Source organism: Giraffa tippelskirchi, chromosome 3 (genome assembly GCF_054371585.1).
Source record: "Giraffa tippelskirchi isolate mGirTip1 chromosome 3, T2T-mGirTip1v1.2.pri, whole genome shotgun sequence".
Lineage (NCBI taxonomy): Eukaryota > Metazoa > Chordata > Mammalia > Artiodactyla > Giraffidae > Giraffa > Giraffa tippelskirchi.
The window spans coordinates 190,048,656-190,058,153 of record NC_137277.1 but is presented as its reverse complement, the minus strand read 5'-3'; the positions used below and the strand labels follow the sequence as shown (position 1 = coordinate 190,058,153).

At 54.5% G+C, this 9,498-nt stretch overlaps 1 protein-coding gene across 3 annotated transcripts in view; it reads right to left on the bottom strand.

Moving 5' to 3' along the window:
* Positions 1 to 9,498, bottom strand: part of IFFO2 (intermediate filament family orphan 2) — a 46,183-nt gene that overhangs the window by 32,349 nt on the left and 4,336 nt on the right. The window lies entirely within an intron of this gene.

The window sequence follows — 9,498 nt, the reverse complement described above, 5'->3', positions numbered from 1 at the left end:
GCTGACAGTATAACCAAGTAAGAGGGAACAAATCATTTCTTTTTAAATCCCCATGGATCAACCCTGAATATTCATCGGAAGGACTAATGCTAAAGCTGAAGCTCCAATACTTTGGTGGCCTGATAGAAGAGCCGACTCACAGGAAAAGATCCTGATGCTGGGAAAGATTGACGGTGGGAGGAGAAGGGGACGACAGAGGATGAGATGGTTGGATGGCATCACTGAGCAAACTCCAGGAGATAGTGAAGGACAGGGAAGCCTGGCATGCTGCAGTCCATGGGGTCACAAGGACTCAGACATGACTTAACAACTGAACGACAACAACAACAATGGATGTATTATGCCTTAAGGCCCAGAAAGGGACAACCTATAAATTAGGGATCCCCTGAACTCAGCAATAGGTTAATCCTGGCTTGTCTGTAGCCTGGTGAGCGGCAGCCTGTCTCCCAACATGAATGAATCCTAATGTTGTAAACATCAGTATTTTATTTAAAGGCAAGTGCAAAACCAGTTGCAATGTAATATTGAGATTTTGCATGGAAAATTGTATAAACGTCCAAACATACTACTTGTCAGGGCACAGCCCCAGACTGCGGACTCAAGAAGCATGGTCTTTGTGGGGACTGGGGGATCAGCCTTTATAGTTCACCCAGTTCCTCACTGTGGACAAAGTCCTCAGACCTCCAACTCCAGGGCTCACCCCAGAGAAGAGGGGATGGGAATGGCCCTCACTGGGCCAGGCTCATCAACAATGCTGTGGGTCTCGCCATCCCATTTTATACCAGAGGAAACTGAGGCAGAGAGAAATGCACGGCTGAGCACACAGCTGGCAGACAGGGTCGGTGGGTCAGTCCCCATCCCAGGACGCCAGCGTCAGGCCGAGTTTAGGGAAGTGCGCCCAGGAGACGAACCCAAGATGACCTCAGATGTCTCCTCTGCAGCTCTGCAGCGCTGGGGATCCAGCTGTCTGGCCAAGGGGCAGGGTTCATTGTGTCTCTGTGGGCGCCACCTCGACAGGCTGCAAGACCTCTTCACTCTAAGCTCTCTGACCTCTGGGAGCTCTCCAAACCCCTCCTTAAAGGACCACAGCCTCCAGAAGGATCCCTTAGCCCAAGGGTTTCAAAGGAACCCTGTTTAGGGGAGCTGGGTTCTAGCCCCTACTGTGCTGTGTGACCTCAGGAGAGCTGCTCTCCTTCTCTGGGCCTCAGTTTTCTCATCTGTAAAATGGCCATGGGTATTTAAGTGGGAGTAGAGAGAAAAAGATAAAACACTGAGGGATGAACTCGCAGAAGGTCTTCTTCAAAGACAGCCGGCACATCTAGTTATCTGGGATGACAGGAGAGCAACGTCTCCTGGAAGCAGAGGGACTAGAAGATCTCAGAGAGAGCCTCAAACCCTCTGGGCCCACCAGGAGGTAAGACGAAGGCACAGGTGTGAGGGAGGGCGGTCAGCTGGGAGAGTTCCGTGAGCTGCCTAGTCTCTGCAGCCGACTTCCCGAACTGCGTCTAATCTGAGGCCTGGACCTTGATGGTGGCGGAGGAAGCTGAGGCCCCCAGGACAGCACTGACCTCTAATCTGGCAGCTACCTCTCTCATTAAGCTCCTCTGCCCCCCACCAGGATGTCAAGACCCTAGCCCCATAGTGCAAGGGGTGGGGGTAAACGGAGATGGGGTCCTAACTCCAGGGTGCTCCACGTCCACAGGGGAAAGACACGGGCCCCAGCTCACAGACACACGAGCTCATGAAGCCTCGCAGGAGGCAAAGAGCCCCTACCCAGGCCTGGCATCGGGCCAGGGTGGGGGCAGTGGCCCTCACAGCCCTCCCCTGACTCCCTCGGGAGATGGGGCAGGGGTAAGAGACCAAAACAAGGAAGAGGAGAGAGGGGAGAGACCGCAAAACAGAACAAAGAGAGCCCAGAAGGCCCCGAGCAGGGAGGGAGGAGAGGAAGGGGGAGGGACCGAGCAGGCAGGCCTAGCTGTGTCCCGTGTCCAGCCGCCCCGGCCGCCCGGGAGCCACCAGCCCGGCCCTCTCAGCTCCAGGCCTCGGCACAAACTGCTCTCTCCACCTGCAGCACCCGTCCCCCCTCTCTTCCACTCTTACTCGATCTTCCAAACATAACTCAGCTGCTGTCTCCTCCAGGAAGCCTTCCTTGACTGGCCTTAAGCTGGCTCAGCTGCCTTCCAGAATCCTCGGGTTTCAGGCACTACAAAGTCCCACCAGGGTCCTCTCTGGTCCAGCGTTCTGACTTTGCAACGCGCTTTCCCCAAATTGATTCCGGTCTCAGTCTCCTCCCCTTCCCCAATGGCCTTCTACCCATTACTACAGCTGGCCAGGGCAAATTGGGGGGTGCGCACGGGTCCTGGGAAGATGTCCCAACCCTGCCCAGAGAGGAGCCTGTCTGCCGGGGAATCTCACAAGGTCCACTGAGACCAGCAGCTCTGCCCCTCCCCCCAGACAGCCAACAGGCGGCGAGCCAGGAAGCTTCTTAAATAACCCAAGCAATAAAAGTGGCCAATTAAGAGGGTGGAAGGCAGTGTCTCCACTGCGGGGGCGTCTCTCCATTCAGCAGCAGATGAGCGGGGGGCTGTGTGCAGGAGCACATTCCGCAGTCGGAGCACGCAGGCCAGAGAGCGCTGAGCAAGCATCTCGGAGCCAGCTCGGAGGCAGCACCCGCCCGGCGCGGCCCAGGCCAGCACCCCAGTGCCCCCCGAGGGCCCCCCACTCCTCTCCATAGAACCCCCGGCCTCATTGAGAATCATCACGACAGCTGCCCGTGTCTCAACGCTGGCACCTCCTTCCCTTTCTCTCGCCACTCATGCAATAGGACTGGTGGTCCCCATTTTGCAGATAAGAAATCAAGGTCTCCCTCAAGGTCACGGGGCTGATAAGCAATGGAAACACTTTTGGACTCCTCCGTCCCCGACCTCCAAGTCACGCACAAAGGCTCTGCTCCGAGCTATTTTGTCTCAAAGGTTTTGTCCAGCACCGCATCCCAGCTTGACTTGCGACCTAGGGAAGATGTGCTGTTAAGGCAAGGGGACGACAAGACCTCTCATGGAACTTCAAGTGGCCCCTGGTTGCCCAGGGAGCTGGAGAAGACACAGCAGTGTGGGTTTGGGCCCAGGGCCTCCGATCAGTCATCACAGGCACAGCAGGCAACAATTTATAAAATGCTGCCACAGGTATCACTTGGTTTAATCTGCCAAACAGCCTCATGAAGCCAGATTTATCACCCCCATTTCACAGCAGGGAAAACTGAGGCTCAGAGCAGGAAAGCTGCCTGTAATTATTGATATGCCCCTTCCTGGGTACCACAAAGGGTAAGAGGTTGGGTCTGGAGCCTCACTTCCTGGGTTTGAATCTTGGCTTGCCGCTTCCTGTCTTGGCCCTCAGGGTCTCAGTTTCAGCATCCCTAAAATGGGCCACTGATAGTACGCAACTCATTGGGTTATTAAGAGGTTCCACGAATTAAACTGCTTTGAATAGAGCCTGGCAACGTGTAAACAGTATAGAAACATTTTTTAATTAATTCATTGCTGTTAACTGTGCCCATGGTCTGCACAGGCACTATTTGGGCAGGTATTTGTCATGTGGTATTGTCCCATTTGCCTGGTTCCCCAGACCCTGGGCTCCTGAGAACAGGGGCTGTGTATGTGTCACCCCAGTGCCCAGCACGGGGCCTGGCACACGGTGAGTGCCCAGCCACTGTCCAGAGAACAGAACTCCGGCTTCTTGGACACCCATGCCCAGCAGTCTCATCTTCCCCACCAAGAGACATGGCATGTCTGTAACAAGTTCCCCATTCCCTGGAGAAGTTCACAGCACCAACAGAGAAAGCAGAAGTCAGACCTGAGCCGAGGGCGGAGGCTGGCTTCCCTCCGGCCACCGGAATGCCCTCTGCCCTCTCCTGCTTGTCATCAGGCAGGGAGGGCCCCTGAGCACTGCCTGGGGAGCCCTCAGGTGCTGGGCATGACGGAGCATTAACTTAGAGTGTGAGGCCCACATCCTGCCCTGGCTCCCGGCAAGTAAATTTTCCTCTCTGATCCTCAGGTTCCATCATGGAGGGTGGTCGCAAGGTTTAAATCAGATCTCATGGAAAGTGCTCGGCAGGTAACGATTCATGTTCCCTGCTCACTCACCCGCCCTCCTTCCCCACCCACCTGGATATGCCAACTAGGAACTCTCCCCTACCCAGAGCCCCGTTCTCAGTGAGCAGGGAGGCTGGACCGCCCTCTAAGGCCACCCGGAGGCTCATTTGCTTGCCCCTGGCAGTGATTCATTGGCTTCGCAAGAAATAATTACTCTAAATTCACAGCAGGAAGTCTTCCCCGCGTGGCAGCCACCTCCTGTTCTGCCACCCGCCGCGGCAATATTGTGTCAGGCGCCGGGGAGACCCACACCTCAGCCTGCCTCCTGCCTGCCTCTGCCACCCTTTGCCAGCTTCACCAGCTTTCAGGCGGCATCTTCCAGCCTGCATCTTCCCCGGGGAGGAGCCTGAACTTGGGGTCTGGAGACCCAGGCTGCCCTCCTTTGAGATCTGGAGCAGGTGTCTTCACCCTTCTGAACCTCTCATCCATAAAATGAACAATAATCAATTCTCACTTCTTGGGATGGCTCTAATAAATAAATCTCACTTATTTAAACAATTCATTACAAGGCTTAGCACATAGTAGGTACTCAGTCAATGATGGCAATTAACTCATCATGACTTATTTTAAACCTTTTGGCCAATGTTTCCACATCCCACGGTTTCAACTGATTTTTATATGAACCCTGGGAAGCAGAACTCATAAGAAACCTTATCCCCATTTTACAGAGCGACTCATCAAAGTACAGGAGACTAAACTGCACACACAGAATCCAGGTCACTCTAGGAAAGTTACAGAGACACCAGTCTTTCCATGGTCCCCATTGCCAGGTGGGCAACGGGAAGCTTAGGCCACAGCACAGGCAAACCAGGACCAGGACCAGGGTGCCCCCTGGACCCCTGGGCAGCTCTAGCTGCCCCCTGCCACACCCTAGGGGGCTCAGCCAGGCCACAGCCCCTGGAGGGAATCAGAGGCATTTGCCAGGTTTAGTATTGAATAACAACTACTCTTATACCAGGAACTACAGGAAAAAAAACCACATCCTCCCCAGGAAGCCAAGCATGGGTGCCCATTGGGGGTGGGAGGGCACTGCCCTGGCAGGCAGGTAGCAACATCAGCAACCTTCACCAGCCTCCTTTCTGGCCTAGAATCTTCTAAGCACCTCACGGCCAGTCACGCCCAGAGGCTGCACCACCCCCAGATGCTGCCAGCAAGCTCATGGACCACCCTCTCCCCAGGGCCCAGCCTGGTTCTTGACTTTTGCCCACCTCACAAAGCTGGCATTACCCACCCCTTAGGGCGCCCACCCTTCCGCCCTGTGAAATCTGGCCATGTACCTCTTGGAACGCCACGGTCTGCAACGTGCTGTAGCCATGCGAACCCGTGGACTGTCCTGCAGCGTCGGGACCCTGACACACTTGGTCAGCAGCCCCCTTTTCTGGATGAGAAAACTGAGACTCAGGGAGGCAAAGGGGTAGCCTAGTTTTTAACTTCTGCGCTGGGGGCCTAGCATTTGGCATCAGAAGATGGGTTTTCATTCAAACTTGTTGAGATGATGTGTCGGGACCAGAGTCCTGATCTCCTGACTCCAGGTCCAGACCTTTTGCTCCACAAGCTGCAAGTATGCCAGACACAGAGGCCATGTGTGTCGGTCACCCGCGTCCACGCAGACCCACCGGGGCCTACTAGCACGCAGCAGCCAGGCACAGAGCCTCCCTCCCCGCACAAATCTGTGCGCAGCATGGACTCTGGCCGGACCCTGGCTGGGCTCTGTGAGTACAAGATGAAGAAGGCAGACCCGGAGCCGGCCCCGCAGAGCTTCCAGTTGCCGGAAGGGGCAGACACGTGCCAGGCAACTAGAGTTCAGGGCGGGGGGTGCTGTGCCAGGGGAGGCAGTGGGCGCTCAGGAATGCCCGACGGAAGGTCGGGGGAGCACGGGGAACAACAGGGCCGCCTCCCTCCCTGCCGGGCGCCTGCAGCCACCTATGACCCGGGAAGTCACCCGAGCGCCTGGCCACAGCGTATCGATGGAATCAAAAGCCAGGACTCCGCGGGCAACGTCCACGGCCTCTGGGATTACTGACTCATGGCACAGTTCAAATCAATTCCCCTGGAAGTCCACGCATCTCCTAGCGGCAAAAGACATGTGCAAGCTCTGGGTCTACCCTTCTGTGTCCTTCAAATACCGGCACGTGTGCAGATGCAGGCATGGGCTTGGAGAGAGAGCCTGACAGCGCATGTGTGCATGAGGGTGCGCACACGTGTGTGTGTGTGTGCGCGCGCGCGCGTGCTGCTGAGGCTCAGGGGCCCCGCATCCGGTGGCCAAGGAAAAAGCCCCGCCTCGAATTCCTGGGAGAAGGAATCTTCAGCGTCAGCTGTCTCCCTGCTTCCTGCTTCCTTTACTTTTCTGGGACCTCATTCCCTTCCTTCTAGCGCAAGGCTCTGAAAATCCCTCCCAAATTTGTCCCCAGAGAGCCTGTCAGCCAAACCAAGAGATTGGAAGACTAAGGAGCTAAATGGAGGGGGGTCTGTGTGCTTCTTTTAAAGGAGGATGGGAGACAGGGCAGGGGGGTGGCCAGAGATTTCCGGAGACACAAATCAACCACTAAGAGTAGGAAGAACAGCCTCCTTAGATGCTGGACAAAGCAGCAGCCCTTTCTTCCTCCGCCCCCAGCACCATCTCTGGCGCCTTCCAGGGGACAGAGAGCAGCGACGTGTCCTGAAATGGATGTGCCCGGCGTCCAGCGCCGTGCTGAGAAACCCTCCTAAAATGAAAGGAACAGATATTGCGGGGGCGGGGGGGTGGTGCTCTGGGATGGGGGATGTCCCAGGGGCCTCAAGTGCTTAACCCAGGAGCTGACTTACCCCGCTCCGACCCCTAGGGGACTTAGTCTCCCTCTTTCACAGATAGCCGTGGGCCAGGCAGCTCAGAGAGGCCAAGCAACTGCCCACAGTCACCCAGAGGCTTGGAGAGCTGGGATTCGATCCATGCTTCCTCCAGCCAAAGCTGCCCCCTCCCCCACGGGAACAATCAGAAATAAAGAAGCTGTATCCGCAGCGGCTTCAGAAACAATGGAAGTGCAGGGAAAGAAGCCCTCTGAGCAGCTTTCCAGGGCAGTCTTGTGGCTTTGGGGCACTTGGGGGCCAGAACCCTCCTGCCCAAGGGCCTCCCAGGGCATGATGGCAAAGAGTCAAGGGACAGTCCAGCGGGCCCACCCCAGCCCCTTTCTGGAGCTCTTCATTCGGGCTGGCAGCCCAGCCCCTTCCGGCTCATGATCAGAAATAGCTGTTAGAAAAGTCCCTCCCATCCCCGAAAGTGGCTTTTTAAAAAATGCTTAAAGGCAGACACATAAAAAGGTGGAGAGAATTCTGCCAAGCCCAACAGAAGGCAAATGGTGCCGGCATCGCCTCGGGGCAGGAAACAAAGCTTTCCATGACAGACGGAGGTTCTGCCCGGCCCATCTTTGTGGGTCAGCTCCCTCTGGGCCTCAGTTTCTCCGTCTCTAAAATACGAAAGTATTCCACTGAATCAGCAATTTCTTTCTTTTCTGCTAAACTGCAAAACCCTAGATTTCCAAACGAATCTCCCACTGAATATCAATTTGAGAGCCATGAAAATGGAGCTGCTGTGGTTGAAGGGGGCCAAATCCTAGGTGGTCTGCTCCCAACTGTTCCCCAAATGGCCTCACAGCTCCCTGCTCTAGATCCCAGGGCTCCAAAGAGCCCACCTGAAAACCACCGGGCTAAGGAGCACCGTGGTCCTCCAGGACCTCAAACAAAGCTCCAGTGAAAACAAACCAAGACTTCCAGGCAGACTGGAGTCAGGGGCACAGACACTCAGCAACGTGCAAGAGCTGGGAACAAAACCAGCCCAGTCCAAACCACGCTGGGCCTGGGGCCAGAGAGGGGGCGCCCCGGAACAGAGAAAGGCCCCCCTGCCACCCCAGGAGGCAGAAAGAGCAGCCCTGACTTGGACCCCTCCAAGTCACAGTCCGAAACGCAGAGGGAGCTGGGAGGGATCGCCTACAGGAAGCCTGTTGGGTACAGGAAGACCACGGCTCAAAAAGAGCAGCGACTGGCCCGAGGTGACACAATGCCTCCCGGCAGAGTGGGGTCTGGAGACTCCGGGCACTGAGGTCTGGGTCCCGAGGATGCCCTTTCTGAAAACCCTCCGCCCGTCTAAAGTTCAGCTAGATTCAGCAGGAATCTCCCAGGGAAAGGCCCCCAGCCTGCAAACTCGGAACAGGATATTTCGGTGACAGTGCACGGCGACAGGGTACCCGTGTTTGTTTTGGTTTCCAATCAACGCTTGACAACCTTGTCAGCTACGGTTTCAGCAGCCACACTTCCCTCATGGTAAAGAGCTCGGAGCTGACTGGGCCAAGGGGAAAGCAAAGTAAGACTGAACAGGGTGAGCCCAGGCGTCCCAGGCCAGGGGCTCTGGTTTGGGTAGGCGTTTCCAAAACACAGATCCTGCACCACTGACGCACACGAGATGACGTGCGGTGGGACACAAAAGGTGACTTTTTAAATTTACATTTTACTGACTATGTGAGTGGGTAAACAAAATGGGGTCTACCCATACAGAGGAATATTATTCAGCATTACAAAGGAACGTACTGCTGGTATAAGCTACAACATGGATGAATCTCACAAACATCATCTAAGTGAAAGCAGCCAGGCACAAAAGACGACATACTGCCTGACCCCATTCATATGAAAAGTCTACAGAAATAGAAAGCAGATCGGTGGTTGCCTGGTCTGGAGTAGAAGTGGGGATTCACTGCAGATGTGCAAGAAAGATCTTTTTGAGATGATGCAAGTATTCTAAAACTGGACTGTGCTGATAGTAGCACAGATCAATGGATTGACTAAAAATCATTGAACTGTATGTGTAAAATGGGAGAATTTTGTGATATGTAAATTATACCTCAGTAAAGCCGGCTGAAAATTTAACATTCAAAAAACTAAGATCACAGCATCTCTGGTCCCATCATTTCATGACAAACAGAAGAGGAAAAAGTGGAAGCAATGGCAGATTTTATTTTCCTAGGGTCCAAAATCACTGCAGACAGTGACTGCAGCCATGAAATTAAAAGACATTTGCTCCTTGGAAGAAAAGCTATGACAAACCTAGACAGCATATTAAAAAGCAAAGACATCACTTTGCCGACAAAGGTCCATCTAGTCAAAGCTATGGTTTTTCCAGTAGTCATGTATGGATGTGAGAGTTGGACCATAAAGAAGGCTGAGCACTGAAGAATTGATGCTTTTGAACCGTGGTGTTGGAGAAGACTCTTGAGAGTCCCTTGGACTGCAAGGAGACCCAAACTAGTTAATCTTAAAAGAAATCAATTCTGAATATTCATTAGAAGGACTGATGCTAAAGCTGGAGCTCCAATACTTTGGC